The sequence below is a fragment of the Maniola hyperantus genome, chromosome 21, assembly GCF_902806685.2.
Source record: "Maniola hyperantus chromosome 21, iAphHyp1.2, whole genome shotgun sequence".
Classification (NCBI taxonomy): Eukaryota; Metazoa; Arthropoda; class Insecta; order Lepidoptera; family Nymphalidae; genus Maniola; species Maniola hyperantus.
Genome location: NC_048556.1, coordinates 3,147,117 through 3,170,377, shown reverse-complemented (window position 1 = coordinate 3,170,377; position 23,261 = coordinate 3,147,117). Strand labels below are relative to the sequence as shown.

Here is a 23,261-nt window from a genome sequence, read left to right as displayed (position 1 = left end):
CACTGAGTTGGTACCATTTTGTTTGTTCGATAGCCCTGTCCATACGAAGTAATATATAAGTCAATGGTAAAATGTAAGTTTTTTAAATCTGATGTTTAAGGGCATTTTATAGGGGACCTATAATCCGCGACAGGTCGAGATAGAAATCGGGGCATGAGGCGGGGGGACGTCCCGCATATCCGTACGTCACCCGCGCTCACCCGCACCGGGTTAGCGGGGCGGGTGTGCGGGGGTTCCCTCCCCGATTGTCATCTCAACCTGTCGGATTGAATGTTCTATACCATATCCCCTCATGAAGGAAAACATCGTGAGAAAACCTGCATGCCTGAGAGTTCTTCATAATGTTCTCAAAGGTGTGTGAAGTCTACCAACCCGCACATGGCCAGCGTGGTAGACTACGGCCAAATCCCTTCTCATTCCGAGAGGAGACTCGTGCTCTGTAGTGGGCCGGCGATGGGTTGGTCATGATGATGATGATATCCCCTCAAGCACTGGGCAATCTCTTATTGAAATATTCATTCCAAATTTTAAAACAAATCACTTTGAATTTTGAAAACAAGAGTGAATAGGCATCTTCTAGGTAAACGCGTCCCATCTTAAGCCACATCATCACTTCCCATCAGGTGTGATTGTGGTCAAGCGTACACCTATAATGAATAAAAAAAATAAAAAAAACAACTGTTTAAAAAAAATTGGCTAGTCAAAGAAGCAAAGCTATAAAATCGGATACAGGAAGCATATCGGGATGGCTATCAGCATGGTTGCATGCACGTGCCATCCGGTTCCTGACACGACGTCATGCGTAATGCATGTCGTGCACATGCATCGTCTGCTCGGTCGTGAGTTCCTTATTATTATGACAGGTCATTATGTATATCCATTAAAATTAGCTATCCATTAACAGATAGACAAACTTGATTGGTTCCAGCAAAGAATTAATATTAGGTAGGTAGGTGTATTTACATATATCCCTCTAGTACCAAAAAACCAGCCAAGTGCGAGTCAGGCTCGCGCACCGAGGGTTCCGTATTACAGTCGTATTTTTTCGACATTTTGCACGATATAAAAATAAATAAAAATCTGTTTTAGAATGTACAAGTAAAGCCCAGTTCATTATGATACTCCACTTGGTATAGTTATCAAACTCTGAAAACTGGAAATTCTAATAAGTAGGTATTTGTTCATGAACACATTTTAATTTTTTTTCTGTGACTTAACCACTAATTCACGGATTTATTCTTTTACTTGTGCTATAAGACCTACCTATACACCAAATTTCATGATTCTAGGGCAACAAGAAGTACCCTATAGGTTTTCTTGACAGGCACGACGGACAGACAGACAACAACGCGATAGATAAAAAGAGAGAAGCCTAAAAAGTGATGATAGCCTAGTTATGATATCGGTCTCGTATTCGGAAAGTCCGGGATTCGATCCCGGGCACTCACCTCAAACTCTTCGAAGCTATGTTCGTAGTAATAAAATATAACTTGCTTTAACGGTGAAGGAAAACATCATGAAGAAACCTAGCTTGCCTGAAAGTTTGCCTAGTTCTCTAAAATGTTCTCAAAGTTTTCTAGATACCTATGAATATTTTCGGATTCGGATCATCTTTGTATATCTTTATACTAGCTTATGCTCGCGACTTCGTCCACGTGGACTATTCAAATTTCAAACCCCTATTTCACCCCCTTAGGAGTTGAATTTTAAAAAATCCTTTTTTTAGCGGATGGCTACGTCATAATAGCTATCTGCATGCCAAATTTCAGCCCGATCCGTCCAGTAGTTTGAGCTGTGCGTTGATAGATCAGTCAGTCAGTCAGTCAGTCAGTCACCTTTTCCTTTTATATATTTAGATTCAAAGTCCTGACTGACTGACTGACTTATATATCAACGCACAGCCTAAACCGCTGATCCTAGAGACATGAAATTTTGAGGGTGTGTTCTTTGTAAAGAGTAAGTATCCAATAAGAAAGGATTTTTTGAAATTCCACCCCTAAGTGGGTCAAATAGGGGATGAAAGTTTGTATGAAAGTCCGTCATTTTTCAAGTCATTTGCATGAAAATTGGTATTTGGGTGAAGAAATACGTGTTCCAGGATTTTTGGAAATTCAACTCCCACCTCGATTTTCTAAATCCCAACCGAGCGAAGCCGGGGCGGGTCAGCTAGTATATAATACAGCGCGTGAAGAACCTTAATGTCATAAAGTATTATCATAAAATTTTCCCCTCAACAAAGAGCAGAGTGACTGTCACAGTACGCCGCCGCCGTGATACAACGGCGTAATATAATTTTTACACCAAAGAGTATGCTTTCAGTATATTTCAGAGTTATTTCAATATAATGCCCTAAAAGTCGTCGTCGGCGTTGTTGTTATCAACTTATTTTTAAAAGCTTTCATTTTATAACAAAAACCTAACAATATTATACATGCGTACGTAATTTGCTTTAACATAGAGATATTATCACTATGGAGGAGAAATCATATTGGTACAGTGCGACAAGGCTCTCTTGGCACTTGAATGACATTGACAGGGGAGCGCTGTTGGAGAAAAAAGGCTTAGAATATTTAAACAAGAACAAAGGGGACACTTGACGGCAACGTTAGTTCCGATTTTCGCCACACGCCAAGATAGCCTTGTATAATGCGTGAGAAAGGACTCGCCATAGATATTTGCTCTATGTGTCAACAGATGTCATATCAAAAGTACGGAGTACTAAATCCACAGATCTAACAGTTATGCAACTAGCGTGGCCTCTATAGTCCCTCTCGGTCAAGCAGTTATACTTACTTGTGAAATGTTATTCCTTCTATTTGACGTTCGTTTCGGCTGTTGTACTGCAACCAACCATTGCTTAATAACTTGTATTCAGTTTTCAAAACCAATCAATTATTTCTTTAAAATACTTAAGTCAACATAACCTCATCACTTCACGTTGCTTGTCAAGATCTCACGTACAAAATACATCTTGACAAACAAAAAATGTGGCCACGGTGAAAAGGACAAAAATTGGTCATTCGTCACGTTCTAATAAGAACTTAAATGCATCTCGCTCTTCGTGCAATCTCGCTTTTACAGTCGCTTCTACAGGTATTTATTTTGAGACTAAATCGTACTATAATTTTAATGATGATTTGTTAAATCTTTATTTAAAGAGCTTGTTTAATGATGATATTAATAAATTAATAATCATAATTGGGACCAATGGTATTACGCGCTCTCCAAGACACGCAGGAAATGAGATTAGGTAAACCATTATTTTAGTTTATTATAGTTGCATAATATAATAATGGATATTATACTGATATAGGAAAATAAAATAATTATATATGCGGATCCAGCCTCTAGAAATATCATTAATAACTCTCTGGTTTTTAAAGTACAAAATTACGTTCCCGTAGATACTGTTAACTCATTTATATAATAACCTCGAAATTGCTCAAGAAAATTATAATATACGAAACAAGTACTTAACACAGAGCAACACACCTACTCACATACTACAAAACGTACAAAGCTATGTAAAACGAAAAGGTGACTGACTGACTGACTGACTGATCTATCAACGCACAGCTCAAACTACTGGACGGATCGGGCTGAAATTTGGCATGCAGATAGCTATTATGACGTAGACATCCAATAAGAAAGGGTTTTTGAAAATTCAACCCCTAAAGGGGTAAAATAGGGGTTCGAAGTTTGAGTAGTCGACGCGGACGATGTCGCGGGCATAAGCTAGTAAAAAAAAATTGGAGACAAATTAGTTACCACTTTACCGCCAAAGCCGTGCCGAAAAGCGATTTAACGTTCCGATACGTTGCCGTGTAGAAACCAATAAGGTGTTTAATAAGTTAGCCAGCTCCCATCTTCTCTTCCAACGCTGTACAAAGTCGAAATGTCATTCTAAAGGCTCATGTACATTATTTCTGCCGCGTACTGTAAAGTCATAGCCTGCACCTGATCTCTCTCCATTCGTGTCGGGTAACTGTCCCATCGGATTATGAAAGTGAAGGAATAGAGAATGTGCATACACTCGTGGCTGCAAAAATCCGCACCCTTATTATAAATGCGAAAGTGTGTTTGTTTGTTGGTTTGTCCTTCAATCACGTCGCAATGGAGCAACGGATTGACGTGATTTTTTGCACGGGTGTAGTCAAAGACCTGGAGAGTGACATTAGGCTACTTTTTATCTCGGAAAATCAAAGAGTTCCCACGGGATTATTGAAACCTAAATGCACGCGTGCGAAGTCGCGGGCATCAGCTAGTTTCTGTATAATTGGTCACTCTGCGTTGAGATTGTCATGGCCGAAATTCGGTCATGAGATGATTATTAGTTCGCGCAACCGAGCGTAGGACGAATTCAGCCTCTCTCCCACAATATCAATAGTTAAATTTACCCAATACCGTAAAACCTCGGTAATATCACAGTATAATAGCAAAGTGGATGATTAAACCTACACTTAGCAATTTAGAATTTAGCAATCGGTAATATAAGCAACAATATATTTGATTACCTACATTCAACATTTGCCAAACAAGGCCTAAACAACTGTCCGTTGCCGTGAACACACCGCAAAATCATTTGCTGACATTTTGACAACATCTTGTGAATATTTCTAGTGGAAACACTAGCTTTTGCCTGCGACTCTACCTGTATGAAAGCACAGTAATTAGTGTGAGAACGCTTCTTATACGACTGCCAGAAAAAATGTATGAAACAAATTCTCTTTAACAAGCTATGTGACAATACGATCTCGGTTCAATACATTGGCAGAAAAGAGAATTTTCAACATGTTTTTATGTAAAGGTTTCATCAATGCAAACGGACGGTAGACGTCAGTGGCGTGCAGGTCATAGAGGCATAAAAGCACTGCTTACCCTACCATTAGACATGTTCAAACTTATATGAAAGACTTTACAAAAAAAAATACTTACATAATTCATGTTAAATAATATTGTTAGTATAACATTATTTAAAAAATAATACATAAAATAATTATTATTAAATAATAATATTAATATTACACACACCTCTTCTTCAAAAACTCGCGCACGCCCGTTCAAAACGATCACGAGCGGTCGCGATTGTGATTGCGCGGTCGACATCGGACGAAAAAGCTGAGGACCGAAATGCTTACGGCTTACAAGAAAACGTTTATATGTGTGACACAATTCACCTCGAAATCTGTTAATGTGTGCGTCAAATGACCCGTCGTTAACGGGCCCAAATAAGCAGTACTTCTGTCCAATCACAAGAGAGAAATTTGTATCAGACATATTGTTTAGAAAACCGCGCGTGATTTAAATTCGTAAGTTCATGTAAACAAATGAGTATTTTATCTATTGCTATAAAAACTATATTTATTATGATTCTCTACTTTTTCAATGTTGTTAATTTATTGATATTATTTTATTTTCCATAAATTTAAGTACGTTTTAAATTCTAAGAAATTATAAAGTTTGTTTTTTGATTTTGTATTTTCGCGCCGTCTCCGGCGAAGTGCGCACTGCGCGGCGCGCGCTTTCTGTTGTCAGTTTGGCACTCGAGCTGTTTTCAAGAAAGTTTGTTTGTTTTGATCGACAACAAGAATAGTTTTCTTTGTAAAAAGTGAATATTACTTGCAGGTTATGTGTGTGAGATCTTATTAGTGTACCTAGTGATAACAGACTGATTAAATTGGTATTGTTCGCTTATCAATTTAACAAGCGTTGGAAATGTTGAGGTTATTATATCTCCGGTTCAGAACTTTTTCGAATCTAGGTAAGTAAGTGATAAATATAATCAATTTAGGGTTTGTTTTATATACTATACACGATCGTTACCACAATAATCAATATATTCTGACGTAGATTTACCGAGTCGATTTAATTAGGATTCCATAAATTAGTATAGCCTACCTAAACAACTAACTACTCCTTATAATGAACAATCTGATTTTCTTTTTTAAAATGAACTATTGTGTTTACTTAAGGACTTGTACCTTTATTTACCTATTAATTTAACTACCTCATTTTTAGGGTTCCGTACCTTAAAAGAAAAAACGTAACCCTTATAGGATCACTTTGTTGTCTGTCTGTCAAGAAACCTACAGGGTACTTCCCGTTGACCTAGAATCATGAAATTTGGTAGGTAGGTGGGTCTTATAGCTGGTATTAGGGGAAAAATCTGAAAAACGTGAATTTGTGGTTACATCACACAAAAAAAATTAAATTGTGGTCATAAACTAAATAATTAGTATTTTCAATTATCAAAGTAAGATAACTATATCAAGTGGGGTATCATATAAAAGGGCTTCACCTGTGCATTCTCAAACAGATTTTTATTAATTTTTATGCATCATAGTTTTTGAATTATCGTGCAAAATGTCGAAAAATTGTGACTGCAGTACGGAACCCTTATTGCGCGAGCCTGACTCGCACTTGGCCGCTTTTTAGGGTTTATTAATGTCACTCTGCTGTCTTTATATCCATCTGTCATGGGTCCCTAGCTCCTAGACGAAATGAGTTACAATCCTGAAATTTTGGTATTTGGTGTAGAATGTTTAATTTTTTTTTTATTTTTTTAATGCCTACCCTAGCTTCAAACCTTGTGACCGCCACTGGTAGACGTGTATACAGACAGACACTTGAATGATATTGTATCAGCGGAATTGTGTTATTTCACAGCTGAACCGATGTGCGCAATAGATCGTGGCCCTAAGACGCCCACGGGCCATTGTCTGAACCCATGCATCTATGAAGAAAATTACAGTAAACCACGTGCAAATGAGCCTACCATCACACATGCAACTTTCAACATTAAAGCCTTCAAAATAGGGTCGGTAATCGTTTGTGTAGTGTACGGGAATAAATGGGACGTTGAGCATTGTCTTAATAAAATGTTACGTCACATTGTTTATTAATTCGTCAGTCATATGTTTCGAAATGCGTTTGTTAATGTTAATCATAAGGTGTTAAAACATCATCGGGCTGACATGAGAGATTGAGTGGAGTACGGTATTGAAATTGTGGTTTGTACAAAAATGCAAATGCGCTTTTTGTCGGTTAACCTGCTTGTTAACAATATTATGTTGAGAGCTCACGTACCTATCTATTGAGAAAATAGTCGATTCTTTTTCAGCCAATTTTTTAATTTTTTCTCTCCGTAAGAACCATCCTCGTACTTCAAGGAATATTATAATTTATAAGAAAATAATTAGCAAAATCGGTTCAGCTGTTCTCGAGATTCGCGATCAGCAACACATTCAGCGATTCATTTTTATACATATAGAGATTGGATTCATAGCGAATAAAAATTGATACCTACCTATGGCTTTTTTGGTGGCATTTTTCTGCATGTTTTTTTTTTAAACCCAAATTAGCATGCATTTGACTATCAACTACACCAAATAGTAGGTGATGATGCTTACAAATAAAGCTGGTGGAGCAAGCCTTCCTAGAAAGTGCCTATTCACTCTTCTTTTGAAGGTAGCAATATTGTAATTAGCGGAGAGAACGGAAGCCGGAAAGGCATTCCATAATCAAGCAGTAAGAAACGAGGAAGAGAATCGCTTCGTACGAGTCAGTGGATTTTCGACTATGCACTTAACCTACTTACGAAGGGATGCAGAACAAATATATAAACAATGAAAGAATTTGTTTTCTCTTTAAGAGATTTATTTAATAGAACCCCTAGAGCTTCGCGCACCACTTAAGTAAAGAAACCAGTCCAATATGATTTTCTTTCAAGTAAATATTTTTTCCCCAACCAATTGACCAAAATACAGAGGTTAAATAAATACATTTATGAACCGTTTCTTTTTCCATTTTTCATTTTCTCGGACTCGGAGGCTGTTGCCCCGCTCCTTTGTACTTCTCAAAATTCCTGCCAAAACTTCATTCCTCTTATTACGTCGTCGCATTTCATCTGGATAATGCAAAGGTACAATAAATGGATTACGAATAATAAACAGGTTAACAGCCCCATCCATCATGAGGTTTTAAGGTCTGGACAAACACAACGCACAGCGGCAGCGACGCTCTTCAGCGAGCCAGAACTAAGTCAATTCTAGCGTTTAAAACCGCGGCACGTGCGCGAACGGACTCCCTTGAAAAAGGACCCCGGATGGGTTCGAAACTAGTCGGGCTAACGTCGACTAAACACGCGAGTACAGCCGGGACAGATATTATTAAGTCAATTCTATTCTGTGCCCGAACGTAAGACTAAAGCCGATCGCGTCTGTTATGCGTTTCAAATGCAAAGACGTTGCGTGAAAATGTGTTTCGTAACTCTTGGTAGGTCATAAACTTTTAACATTTACAACAACTTTTTCAATTAAATAAATATAAATACTTTACGTTAAAAATTACATAATGCACAAAAATAAGCATAAAATAAAGAAATTTCAATTAACTATAACACTGGTACTGATTCTGAGCACACCTTAATTATAGAGTATTCGCATCCTCTTCTTATTACTAATGTGATATGAAAAGGACTGACACAGTTTGACAGTTTTAAATTTAATTTAGAGTTATCAAACCTCGTGTCTTTAGCTGCCAGTCACGAGCCTACTGTTTAAATTTGTAGCGTGCACTAAAATTTAGAGTCTATAAATGTGAAATTCATATTCTGTCCCTTTATAGCAATATTAAAAAGAAAAAGATTCAGATACTCTAAAGTTAAGAGAAAGACAACACAATCGGCGCCATTGGCATTTTAAATATGGCGATGGTCTTCACTTGTATTGCAACTGCTAGGGGACCCATTTGACGCGATTCCGTCGCGCGTCGTTTCTGCCCCACGTTCTGTGTGTCCGAGCCCTAATTCACACCGTTACGCTGACTCACCCATAAATTTTTATGAAGGGTGAGTTTAAAAAAAAGGTTATTCTCCATTTTGCTTACTAATTGTGTTTCGGGCACCTGTTTGATAAAAATGATTTTGAAAATATATCAGTACCCGTAGTACAAGATTTTACGTCTCACCAAACCAAACCAAATTCGAGAGTCGAAATACTTCCGCGTTACAGTAAACTGGATCTTAAAAGCCTTACTGTAAAGAAATCAGAGTAGAAATTGGACTGACATTTATTTTCTCAACCGCAATTCAAACTTTGTATTTTAGATATTATTATTTATTTTCAGGACCTTAAACAGTTGGGTTAGAGTTCGTTTTGCTTTGGCGGTTTTTTGATTGGTTTTGCTTCGGTATTTCGATATCGGGCATTCTGATAAGAGGTCGAGTGGCAAGTTATTTGGGGTTTACATAATAGTAACCTTTCTGTTGCATAATATTTAATGCAGTGCTTCTGTTTAGACTTTATAGATCGACTGAAGATTTTTATCGGTCGTTAATTTCGTGATATCGTGATGAGATAGAAGGGTATCCTACTGAACTATATGGCTTATTATATACCTAATATACCTACATTTCAGCTTTGGGAAGCTGACCTCTATGGCCTATTAGGTGTATACATTTCAGCCTTATAAGCTTGCTTAATTGGTCGAAAAAGAACTTTTCTAAGACTAGATGATGCCCGCGACTTCGTCCGCGTGGATTAAGATTTTTTTTAATTCCGTGGGATAAAATGTAGCCTATGCCTAGCCTAGCCTATTCCCCGGGTTGTAACTCGTAAGCTAACTCAAAATCGGTTAAACTGTTAGGCCGTTGGGGTAGTTCGCTACAAATAAAAACAACAAATTAATCGTATTATGTACCCGTTATCTACATTAAAATATGTCGTTTAAAACCACGAAATCAGCTTAAAATGATCGGAATTATGTGCGTTTTACTTTTAAGGTACTAGGTAAATTATATATCTACCCCCTACTTACGCAAAACTTGAATTTGCATCCAAAATTATAATATCAACTTGGTCATACTTGTATTCAAAATAGACACGAAAACAAAAGCCCAAACTCCGATATCGCTTATTGAATACAAAATGATGTCCAACAAAGCCTGGCTTGAGAAGTTGATTGAATAATTTTATCGGAAAATCAAACTTGGATTACGCCGCCTCAAATCGGGAACGCATTTGCATACTAAACGGCTCTCAAAATTGAGCCCTTAGATCCAAAGGATAAAGCTAATTTTAATTTTCAAAGGTTTCCAAATTTTTAACAATCCATTTTTATTATAAAAGGTTTTTAAGAGACAAATCAGATCATATTTTTCCTAAAACTTCAATGGTTAGGTGCGATGCCTATGAGGTGCTATTGTGGAGTCTCATAAAAATATGAAGTCTAGACGATTCGCGCAGCTAAAGCTAATTGGCACCGGCACCAAAAAGTATTATTATCGAACTATATTAACTCTTGTATACATAATATATTCGGTAATAAATTAAATTATTTTTCAATATTTAGTGTTTGTGTATCGAAGTCGGTTTTTATTTTTTTTGTAATTTGGGCACTCGTGTAAAAGTAGCTGTACCTACGAGTAGCTATGCGCCGCATTGAAACCCACCAACTTTCTGAGTCAGGTAATAGGTAATTATAACGAATTTTGTGTAATTAAAAATGCACATTCTAGATGAGTAAACGGAAAGCGAAAGTAAAAACATTTTAATATGTACTCGCCTAATTAAGAAATGAAAAGTAATTAAATTAGTAATAAAACCTATTGCACAAACTTACCGAATAGGTAGCTGATCCGACTATTAAGGAAGTAAAAGTGTTTGCATATGCATAATTATCGTGATATTTATCTGTGTTTATTGTATCGTAAAATAGTTTGGAGGCTTCCAAAACTGGTCGCGTGGGAATCTGTCGTCATGTCATCAATGGTTTGGTCACGACAAAATATCTAGTAGTCGTGTTTATTTAATGGATTTATCAGCTGAGCTCAAGTTCGATCGTGCATGGAGTACTGCAGCCATTTATGGCATAGCTCGGTCAAGTACTAAAGGTAACTTAAAGCATTGGATTGGGTGCATCGTCGCGCTAGAAGACTCATTAACGACGAAGGCTGGTTAAAACTCCAAAATTTACAACCTCGACGAATCAAGATTGCTTATCTGTCGGTTTCTTACAGGTTTTTTTATTCAGATACAAGTTACCCCTTGACTGCAATCTCACCTGGTGGTAAGTGATGATGCATTCTAAGATGGAAGCGGGCCAACCTGGAAGGGATATGCCAGTTTTTTAATAAACCCATGCCCCTTTGGTTTCTACACGGCATCGTACCGGAACGCTAAATTGCTTGGCGGCACGGCTTAGATATATTTCGGAGAGTGAGCCAAGTAACTATTTCTCGCCTCACCATTTTATTATCAAACCGCAAGACGTGTCTACATGTTACGGCCTCCATCGACTCATACGAAACGATTCGCTTTCTCGTTTCTGATACGCATTGCTAAAATATGGAATGCGCTTCCTGCCTCTGTTTTCTGTTTTCACTCTCACAAGAAAAGTGAGTAGGCACCTTCTAGGCAGGCGCGTCACCGTAAGCTGTATCAACACCTGCTGTTTGGTATAGTTGGTAGAAATAACAGTCTTACCGGTTTCAACCACTTCAGCTGCGGCTCCTGGTCTTCATTCTGTCTCTTTCATAATATGGCACGGGGCCAATTTACCAACGCACATTGCGTCCCACATTAGGGCTCGTTCCCGTTCCCAGAGAACAAGCGTCAATCCATCCGGTTTCTTACAACTCTCGCTCGACTAATCTTGCCGGCTGAGAAGTGGTGGCAGGAGCCCTTTTGAGATCGTTATTCATCGTCATTAAAAGATCTAGACTATAGGTACCGAAGTACCTACAAGTAATTTACGAGCGCTCTTTTCCTATGACTTGTTATATATTAAAAATTATAGATACCTACCTAGTTATTGTAGCATGTTGTTTTAAAAAAAATGGTTTAACTGCTTTTGCCGACCTCTCTGTAAAATCCTTTTTCCGAACCCGTGGTAGGTACTAGGTAGAACGAACCGTCTCAACTCTTAAAGCCTATTATAAGAACCTACCTGAGTAGGACGCTATGGGCTGAGAATATCATTCCCATTCTTCTAATAAGTGGGTACATACCGATCTGTGGGTGTTAAGAAAGCTTTATCTAAATCAGTGGAGGCGCTATCCGAAACAGATGTTATCTCTCACGCACCCGCCTCAGTGAAATGGTATACGTCGATAAATTCTCCACGCTAACTCTTCGCGTTCAACTAACGAGATTATCACTTGAGATAAACTGTACCGTAATTGTGTAAACAGAAACAAAAATTGTAGCTTCTCTATGACGTTTTAGACTGGCTAGCGGTTGACAGACAAAAGTAATTTATGATGCACTCTGAAATGGAAGATAGAGAAACACAGACAGATATCTGTATTATATAAAATGCAAAGTCCTGACTGACTGGCAAAATTTGGCATACATATAGCTATTATGACGTAAGCATCCGCTAAGAAAAGATTTTTAAAAATTCAACCCCTAAGGGGGTGAAATCGGGGCAAAAGCTAGTCAACGTATAAAAGTTACTTTGCACGTGCCAGGCATCAGCTAGTAAACAGATCATCATCATCATCATCATCAACCGATAGATGTCCACTGCTGGACATAGGTCTCTTGTAAGGACTTCCACGCCACGGTCTTGCGCCGCCTGAATCCAGCGGCTCCCTGCGACTCGTCTGATGTCGTCCGTCCACCTAGTAGGGGTCTTTCAGCACTGCGTCTTCCGGTGTGAGCTCGCCATTCTAGCACCTTGGGACCCCAACATCTATCGGTTTTACGAACTATGTGTCCTGCCCATACATGTAAACAGATAAAAGCAATCTATTTCAACACTACAGTCCATACAATTAATTAAGCGTAACACAATAAACGGCACGGCATTGTCCGGCCGCTCCCGCATACAACGAGAGTGGTTCTGTACAGCTTAATCACCAACGCCCAATGAAGCGTTGGACATAAATAACACTAAAAATACCATTCCGGTTCACACGTCAGGCGAGGCAATTTTATAGTCAGCCATTGTTTAATAAGATCTACTTAGTGCCTACATAGAAATACAGTATAAACTCTATATAACGATACTGAAGGGACTGCATATTTTATGACGTTATTAGTTATTAAATGGAGAGAAGAAAATCTGAATTAGAAAAAGAAAAACTTTATATCAGACTAGTGTTAGTGATTACATAAAAAAACAATTCTTATTTGAACCCTATCGCATTTATGGTCTGTTATTTTCGACTGACGTCTCTGCACCTTACCTGAAAGGCCGACAACGCATTGGCGGTTCCCATTGATGTCGGGAGGCGGTTCCTCTGGTACTGCAAATGTTCATGGGCAGCGGTAATCGCTTAACATCAGGTGACCCGTCTGCACGTTTGCTCGCTATTTTTATTTAAAAAAAAAGAGACCTGTGCCCAGCAAGCCAGTGATAACAAATCTACAACTGGCTATCGAAATAAGTTCAACAACAATTTGGCGTGATTGGTTAGGTCAATCACTCATCTACAATGACCAATTTCGTGGAACACTTGATCAAAGCCAGTCAATATATCGTAGTTGTTGCGGTGAGCGTGGTTTTGGCTTCAACTTCGCACTGCGTAAAGCAGTTAGCAAACTTCCAATTATGTTGACAGACGTCATCAGACGACTCGCAAGAAGCCGCTGGATTTAGGGGCGCGGCGCAATACCGTGGCACGTGGAAGTCCCTACAAGAGACCTGGGCCTAGCAGTTGGACGTGTATCGGTTTTTTATATTTATTTATTCAGAAAAATGTAAGCCCTTAACTGCAATCTCATCTGGTGGTAAGTGATGATTTAGTCTAAGATGGAAGCGGGCTAACCTGGAAGGGGTATAGTAATTTTTATGAAACTCATGCCCCTTTTTTTCTACACAGCATCGTACCGGAACGCTAAATCGTGTGGCGTTAGGGTGGTAAATAGCCTATACAACAGGCTAACAAAATAAGTTACAATAATAACAGTCTAGCGTGATTGGTTAGGTCAATCAATCACCAACAATGACCAATTTCGTGGAACTCTTGTTCAAAGCCAGTCAATATCGTAGTTGTTGCGGTGACCGTAGTTTTGGTTGCAAAGCGGCCATTTAATTATGAACCTGCCTGTGACGTTTTGTGGTTACCTATTGAATTAAGCACCAGTAATGTTGAGTGATAGCCTAGTGGTTAAGACGTCCTCCTCCTGTTTGGGAGGTCTAGGATTCGATCTGAGGCACGCACCTAACTTTTCGAAATTATGTGCGATTTAAGCAATTAAATATATCGTGAAGAAAAACATCGTGAGGAAACTTGCAAGCCCGAGAGTTCTCCATCATCATCATCATCATCATCAACATCATCAACCGATAGACGTCCACTGCTGGGCATAGGTCTCTTGTAGGGACTTCCACACGCCACAGTCTTGCACCGCCTGAATCCAGCGGCTCCCTGCGACTCGTCTGATGTCGTCCGTCCACCTAGTAGGGGGTCTTCTAACACTGCGTCTTCCGGTACGAGGTCGCCATTCCAGCACCTTCGGACCCCAACGTCTATCGGTTTTACGGACTATGTGCCCTGCCCATTGCCACTTCAGCTCCGCAACCCGTTGAGCTATGTCGGTTACTCTAGTCCTCCTACGGATCTCCTCATTTCTCTCCATAATGTTCTCAAAAGGCTTGCGAAATCTGCAAATCCGCACTTGGCTAGCAAGGCGGACTATGGCCTAAACCCTTGACATTCTGAGAGGAGGCTGGTTCTCAGTAGTGGGGTGGTGATGGGTTGATCATGATGATGCAGATAATGAATAATATGATTGCGGCCAAAACCGTGATAAAAACCTAAGTTATAAAAAGAAACTTTCAACTAACCATAATCCTTATCTACATCAATATGGGTCGCCCCATAAAAACTGACTGACACAATAAGGTACGGGTGAAAAATAAATAAAGAAGGGTTGTGAAAGGTTGCTATTAAAATATTGAATAGACAAACAGACAATAGGGCATCCGTTTCACAGGTCGACAATATGCTATTACTTGTCGACCCAGCTTTATATTTGACCTTTGTCTAAACGTGGATCCAATAAAGTGTGGATATTAACTCATGTGGCATGGATATGGCGCATCCTACTAATATTATAAATTTTAGTGTGGATGTTTGAATGTTCGTTACTGAATCACGCAAAAACGGCGGTACGGATTTGGGTGAAATTTGGAATGGAGATAGATTATACCCTGGATTAACACATAGGCTACTTTATATCCCGAAAAATCAAAGAGTTCCCGCGGGATTTCGAAAAATGTAAATCCACATGGACAAAGGCGCGGGCGTCAGCTAGTATAAAATATGTGAGAAAAATGTGTGTACACATCGATGGCTAAAGTCATATAGTAGACTAGTTTATGCTCACGACATCGTCCGCGTGGACTACACAAATTTCAAATCCCCTATTTACCTTTAGGGGTTGAATTTTCAAAAATCCTTTCTAAGCGGATGTGTACGTCTTAATAGCTATTTGCATGCAAAATTTCAGCAATTGACCGGTTTTTAAGTAAGTATTGGCACCGATTCCTTTGTCGTTCTCTAAACTAAATTTAGAGTATCTGCATCCTTTTCTTTTTAACAATGCTAAAAAAGGAACGGAACATGACTTTCACATTTAAAGACTCTAAATTTGAGTGCACAATACAATTTTAAACAGTAGGTTTGCGACTGCGAGCTAAAATCACGGGTTTTACCATCTAAAAATTAAATTTAGAACTGTCAAACTGTGTCTGTCCTTTTCATATTACATTAGTAAGAAGAGCATGCGAATACTCTAAAATTAGGTTGTGCTCAGAATCAGTGCCAATGTTTCAATTTTGTACTTCAATTTCTTTTCCGATGTTTTCATGTGCTGATACTGAATAACCCTTTATTTATTTATTTATCATTAAAACAAATGATCACATGAGTCACATGCCTCCTCCACTTTTTCATAGCTCCGTAGCCCGTTGAAAGGGTTAAGATAAATCCCATTTACGGACAATGGTAGTATAAATATTTTTTTACGTAAAAAATAATTGGATATGGATGTAATTGTATAAGCCAGATTAACTGCGCTACTATTGTTGACGAGAAAAAAATCGTTTCGTAGTATTTGTACACTAAGAGCTAGTGAACTATTCGTACAAACTCGGTTTATTAAGCTTGTATTCATCTAGTCCTACTTTACAGATCTTTATGATAGGCCAAGACTTTTTCTTCTTCGTTGTAGCATTCTTGACAGAGTGGTTTTGGTCATCATGAAGTGACGTTTTTCTGGGTAGATTTGATACGCCTCACGAGCATTCGCCACTTCTTGTTGCTGACCGATAGTCTGGTACATTCGTCAATGGAGTCACTCTCACGCCGGGAGATATGATTGAAAAACTTATGTGTTTAAGTGACTCTGTACTAACGTCGAAAGGTGTTGTTTAATGCCGAGTTCTTGGAGTATAGAGACGTTGGTGCGAAATTCAGTTCATGAGACTCCTAGCAAAACTACCAGTACTCCAATAAAATTTATTAACTGATAAAAAATCGACAAGAAACTCAGTAGTTACTCTATTCAAAAAGCAACGTAGATAGATAGTTATTAAATATTAATAATGTCATACAAAATTTTTTTATACTTAAGAAGCTTGCATTCTTTGAAAATTCTTTGCAAAAAGCTTTCTATTCTATTCTATCAAGAAAAGTTTCTAGATAGAACAGAATAGAAAGATTTTTTCAAATTAACTTTTACAAATTATTGCTTTTGAATTACTGTAATCGATTGGTAAGTACTTCATCCATTTCAAAGAAAGTTATTATACTTTCTTATGACGAATTATTACTTATGGCGTTTTTGAAAAGCAAAAATTAGTCCTTAAATGTTTATGTTCAAACACGATTAACGGTTTTCGTAAAAGCAAATTCTATCTTATCATGACTGCATAGTAAATTAAAAAAACTAAATCTGCATAAGAGCTAGTCACAAACAAAAAGTCTTAAATAATTAATTATACTATATAAGACTTTTTGTTAACACGGGATTACGTTGTTTGCCTTTAATATATTGATAGGTAGATACTTAAGTAAAATATAAACCCGTATAAACAGCCTTCACAAATTCATCACATGCTCTTATTCTACTTCTAAAGTGATGGATTTATGGCGTGTGGCTTGTATACATTTTCCATAGCTTGTACAATATTCTACTTTATTTATAAGCAAATAAAATTCAAATTACCTTGTAATTTTGTATGTGGACTTAACCATTTTTTTTTGTTTCAGGTACGCGAGAATCCGTCAAGTATTTACCATGAGTGTAATTTATATTCGTTAATACTATGTACGCTGCTATAACATATTGCTCCATATATCTCTGTCATATTATTAACTCAACCATTCAACGCAAAGTCCAAATACATAGGTAGGTATACTCTATACAAAATACTAGTCGATGCCCGCGACTTCATCACGATTTAGGTTTTTAAAAATCCCGTGGGAACTCTTTGATTTTCCGGGATAAAAAGTAGCCTATGTCACTCTCCAGGTCTTTAACTATACCCATGCAAAAAATCACGACAATCCGTTGCTCCATTGCGACGTGATTGAAGGACAAACCAACAAACAAACACACTTTTGCATTTATAATATGGGTACTGACTACTGACTAGCTGATGCCAGTGACTTCATCGCGACTTAGGTTTTCAAAAATCTCGTCTTTGATTTTCCAGGACAAAAAGTGGTCCCCACTTCCTAGGTTACTAGGATACAAGGTTTCTCTGTCAAGATCGGTGCAATGGTTAAGATGCGAAAACGTAACACACAGACAGACACACTTTATGACATTAAAAGGTAATGGTATAGCTGGCTGGATACGGATTAAATTTTTACAAGATTTAGCAAAGGTTAGAAATCTTACATTTTTAATAATAATAAATAAATAAATTCTTTATTTAATAAGGCAACAGAGACCCATATTTTGTTAGTACAGATAATGCTTAAAAACTATGTTAGTATATTATTTTGTTAGTATAATGCCTAAAAACTATGTTAGTATAATCATTTTATTATTATTTTATTTTTACAGCAGCTATCATAATAGGGCGCAAACAATAAGATTTTGGGATCACTTTCAAGCCCTCGTCCGGTCAACACACTGCGTATTTACCGGACGAGAACTTGAATGAAATGCTGGAGAATTGGCGTATCCAGCTTTCCCGCCATCATATTCAGGATACTGTTGGAGCTCGAACGCAGCCTTGACAGTAGGCTTTAAATAGCGTAATTTTTGCTTCCTTACTACATCGGGCGAACCTGCGGGCCAACATATTACACCTTACACCTTTTTATTCAATAAAAAGTCGACCCTTGACTGCAATCTCACCTGGTGGCATTTGACGATGTAGCCAGATGGAAACAGAAAAATCTGGATGAAGGAAATCCAAACCGCACGATTCCTTTCAAGATTTTAAGAAAATATGTATTTTTACAGTAGCCTCTCAATAATATTTACAACAATATAATTATTTACGACAAAAACTATCAGCTATAGAAAATCGGCGATTTACACGATAGGTAGGCAAACTATAGTTCGTGACAGGTTGAGATGGCAATCGGGGTATGAGATGGGGGGCACACCCGGATGTCACCCACGCTCGCCCGCACCTGGTTAGCGGGGGGGCTGTGCTGGTCTGCGGGGCGGTTCAGACCTTCTGAATTATTTAGAAATGAGAAGAGCTTTCGGATAAGTCCCGCAAATTGCTATTGCGCTGGAACCATGTCTCATTAACATCGAAATGATGTCATTTTGACGTCAGCCGAAATAAAAATATACCATCTACTTCAGTCTATGCTGACGTCACTAAAATGGACGCCACGCGCATTAGCAATTTGCGGTACTTATACCTACAGATATTCTTCGAGGTAGAGCGTCTTTCATCTTTGTTAGCATCACCATTTACAATCAGGATCTTAATGGTAACATAAAAATAAACTAACAAAAGAAAATTGATCTGCCGACAAACAACCTTTCATAAACTTGCTACCGGCTAGTTTTAATGCTCTCCGTCAAATTTTTAAACCCCATAAATATTGATTTTGACATATTTTGTAATATACAGGATGTTTTTTGTTCATCTTACTAATATTAAAAAATTTAAAATTTGGATGTTTGTTACTGTTTCACGCCACAATGACTGAACTACATAATTTGACTCTATTAAAATTAAAAATGTGAAAGTTTGGATGTTTGTTACTGTTTCACGCCAGAGTGACTGAACTAATTTGACTCAAATTTGGAATGTAGGTATGAACCTTCTAACTTGAATGAACACATAGGCTACTTTCTATCCTGGTAAATCAAAGAGCTATCACGGGATTTTCAAAAACCTAAATCCACGCGGACGAAATTGCGGGCATTAGCTAGTAATTCTATAGGTATGTACTTAACAGCTACCTATTTTAACGTTTGTGCACCAGAGTTTTGGTTGTTGGTTTTTTTGGTAAACAAACCAGTTGATTTTCCTGGATATAAAGTAGCCTGTGTCACTCTCCACGTCTTAAACTATATGTAGGTTCTCATGCACAAAATCACGTCGATCTGTTCCTCCGTTGCGACGTGATTGAAGGACAAACCAATAAACCAACAAATAAGAACACACTTTCGCAAATAAATAGTCGCGGTAATAATAATATAAATAATATAAATAATTAATCCAAAAGTACTCCCTGTATATAAGCCTCTCGTAAGCCATACACTCCACAAATGTCCCAGTAGATCATAAGAGGATTATCCTAATAAATATAAGTGCACTCAAATCCTTTGGCACGGTAAGCCACAAAGCATATTATAAGGTTTAGTAGCATTATAGGCCCAGGCCCAAAAGGAAAAGGTGACTGACTGACTGACTGATCTATCAACGCACAGCTCAAACTACTGGACGGATCGGGCTGAAATTTTGCATGCAGATAACTATAATGACGTAGGCATCCGCTAAGAAAGGATTTTTAAAAATTCAACCCCTAAGGGGGTGAAATACGGGTTTGAAATTTGTGTAGTCCACGCGGACGAAGTCGCGAGCATAAGCTAGTTAAAATATAAGAGTTTAAGGTATTGAAGGTACAGTTCTTGCAATTCACGAAGGCAAGTTGCTTGTGTTTAAGTCGTGTCGGTATAAGGTTGGTACACTGAATGTGTGCGTTTGCGAGCGCTTGCTCGCGACTGATTGGTCCGACATGCACGCACACTTACGCAATGCCCGTGTATCCGACGTAACCACAAGTAAAGTCCACTCGCCTTCGTGAATTGCGAGAACTGTACTTGAGACTAGTCTCATGGTGGTAGCTAATGAACATGACTATTTGAGACGTCGTTGTCGCCGTCGTCAACCGAAAGACGTCCACAGCTGGACATAGGTCTCTGGTAGAGACATCCAGTCTTCATCATCATCATGATCAACCCATCGCCGGCTCACTACAGAGCCCGTCTCCTCCCAGCGTGAGAAGGGTTTTGGCCATAGTCTACCACGCTGGCCATGTGCGGATAAGTAGACTCCACACATCTTTGAGAACATTATGGAGAACTCTCAGGCATGCAAGTTTCCTCACGATGTTTTCCTTCACCGCTAAAGCAAGTGATATTTAATTAATTAAAACGCACATAACTCTGAAAAGTTAGAGGTGCGTGCCCGGGATCGAACCCCCGACCCCCGATTAGAAGGCGGACGTCCTAACCACTGGGCTATCACAGGACCTATTTATTATAACCTAATATCAAATAGTTAAATAGAGTAGATTCATCCATGACAAAAATAACTCTATGATTTATAGATTATTCTTTCGAGCTTTATAAAGGTAACGCTATTTAGTGGTGTTGTAAAATGCCGACGCACTTAACAAAAGAAATAGGCTTAGCTTTAAGCACTCCTTTAAGCTTTTAGATTTATGCCTTACTTAAGTTTAAGAACTCAGATTTATGCTTCGAAGTTAACTTTCAAGTTGTACTTTGGAGCTAAGCTAAAAGACTTTGTTATGATTATAATGTACGGTGGAAACTCGATTAACCGGACTAATTGTTGTCGTTAGGGATTCGGATAATCGAAAATCCGGATAATCGAATGTATGAAAAAAGTACTTCACCATAATAGTATTTGCAATTTTCAAAGTAAGACAACTATTTACCAAGTGGGATATCATATAAAAGGGCTTTGCCTGTACATTCTAAAACAGGTTTTTATTTATTTTTATGCATAATAGTTTTTGATTTATCGCAAAAAATTGCGGAAAAATACCCGAGTATGGAAACTATGGAACCCTCGGTGCGCGAGTCTGACTCGCACTTGGCCGAACAATTTTCGGTTGGTAGTCCGGATAATCGCGAATCCGTATAACCGAGGGCCGGATAATCGAGTTTCAACGTAGTTCTGTTGGTAGAGCGATTTCAGATTAGCGTTTTTAGGGTTCCGTACCGTAAAAGGAAAAAAGGAACCCTTATCACTCAATCTTAAGGGATCACTTCGTTGTCTGTCTATATGTCTGTCTGTCCGTCTGTCTGTTGTGTATGTCAAGAATACCTATACTCACTTCCCGTTGACCAAGAAACTTGAAATTTTATTAGTAGGTAGGTCATAATTATAGCACAAGTAAAGAAAAAAATCCGAAAATAGTGAATATGTGGTTACCTACATCACAAAAAAAAAATTAAAATGTGTTCATGAACAAATAATTAGTATTTAAATAATAAGTAGTAGTACCCCCCACCCCAGCCACCCTCGCAGCGGGCTCTATGGGCGGCGGCGCGCGCGGCCCGTAGTCACAGCCGCGGCGCGTGCGCGAAATGACTCCCTTGAAAAAGGACCCCGGATGGGTTCGAAACTAGTCGGGCTAACGTCGACTAGACACGTGAGTACAGCCGGGATAGATATTATTTATAAATAATTAGTATTTTCAACTTTCAAAGTAAGATAACTATACCAAGTGGGGTATCTATGGAAGGGCTTTAATTGTACATCCTAAAACAGATTTTTATTTTATTCTTATGCATTGTTCTTGATTTGTGCAAAATATCTAAAAAATTACTCGAGTACGGAACCCTCGGTGCGCGAGTCTGACTCGCACTTGGCCAGTTTTTTTTCTGCGCGCTTTAAGCTCATTTTTGTAGGCGTATTTGGTTACATTTTGTGGGTATCATGCCTGAAAAATACCTGCGATTTTCCTTCGACATCTTTCTCTGCTGCTCCCATTAGGTATAGGCAGTGGCGTGCACAGAGTTTGAAGCCAGGGTAGGCACTAATTAAGTAGGAGCCTGTTCACTGGCAGGTCATAATGAAAAATATGCATTGAGCCATGACAACTGGGGTAAGCAGTGCATTTATGCCTCTATGACCTGCACGCCACTGGGTATAGGTACCTATATCAATAAGTAGCATTGCAGCCAAGTTCTATCCGCGAGTTTCCGCCAGATTTATCCCTATCCTCATATACAGAATTGATATAAATCGTAGTAGGTAATAATACATCGATAAACCAAAAAGGGCAATATCTTCCCCGCCTTTTATTGGGACAATTTATTGGTATCAACGGTCTCAACGAGATCAGACCTTCATGTTTTCCGAATTCCGATTGCTTTTCCATATAAAATGGGGTACATAACAACTTTACACGCGTCCCTAACTCCCTAGTACGATCACGTTAAATGTCAATGTAGCCTTTACACTAAAAAGTTCGGGACTTGGGTGTCCTATTAAGACGAGGTACAAAATACCTTCACATAAATTAGAGCCGTTTTTTTCAGCACCCTTATAGTTAGCACACATGTATCAGCACTCCACCGGACGAACGTACCGCATAATAAAATGGAAATCTTTTTTTTTTCAGGTTGTGCCTCACATGACGTAGTTTATTCCGGCGCTTCTTCTGCTTGAGGTCTTTTTACTTTACTGCTCAATTAGTATTAGAGGCGCCGAGACAACCTAACCCGCAGATTTAACTGGTAATGTGTGTGCCATTAAAAAATTAACGTTTTTTTTTTTCTTTCAACTTGTTTTTTTGGTATTAAAATTCAAATGACATCATAGCAAACGACGACGCCGCAAAAATCTATTAAAGTCATAAGTATGTGCCAGATTTTTCCATGCATTAGAAAAGACGTGGCCCGAAATAAACCTCTCGAATCGGTTTCTACTTACTGTAACTAAGATAAGAAGGGTTTCTACATAGAATCACAACGAAACCCTAAATCTAAGCGTAACCAAGCTAAAGAATAGATCAAAATTAGTCAATCTTAATTATCTCAAGTCTAAGCTACCTTTGTAAACTAATTTCTAAT

General features: G+C 38.4%; 1 protein-coding gene across 5 annotated transcripts in view; it reads left to right on the top strand.

Annotated features, from left to right (window-relative positions):
- cv-c (crossveinless c) overlaps nt 1-23,261 on the top strand; it is a 346,801-nt gene that overhangs the window by 216,011 nt on the left and 107,529 nt on the right. The window lies entirely within an intron of this gene.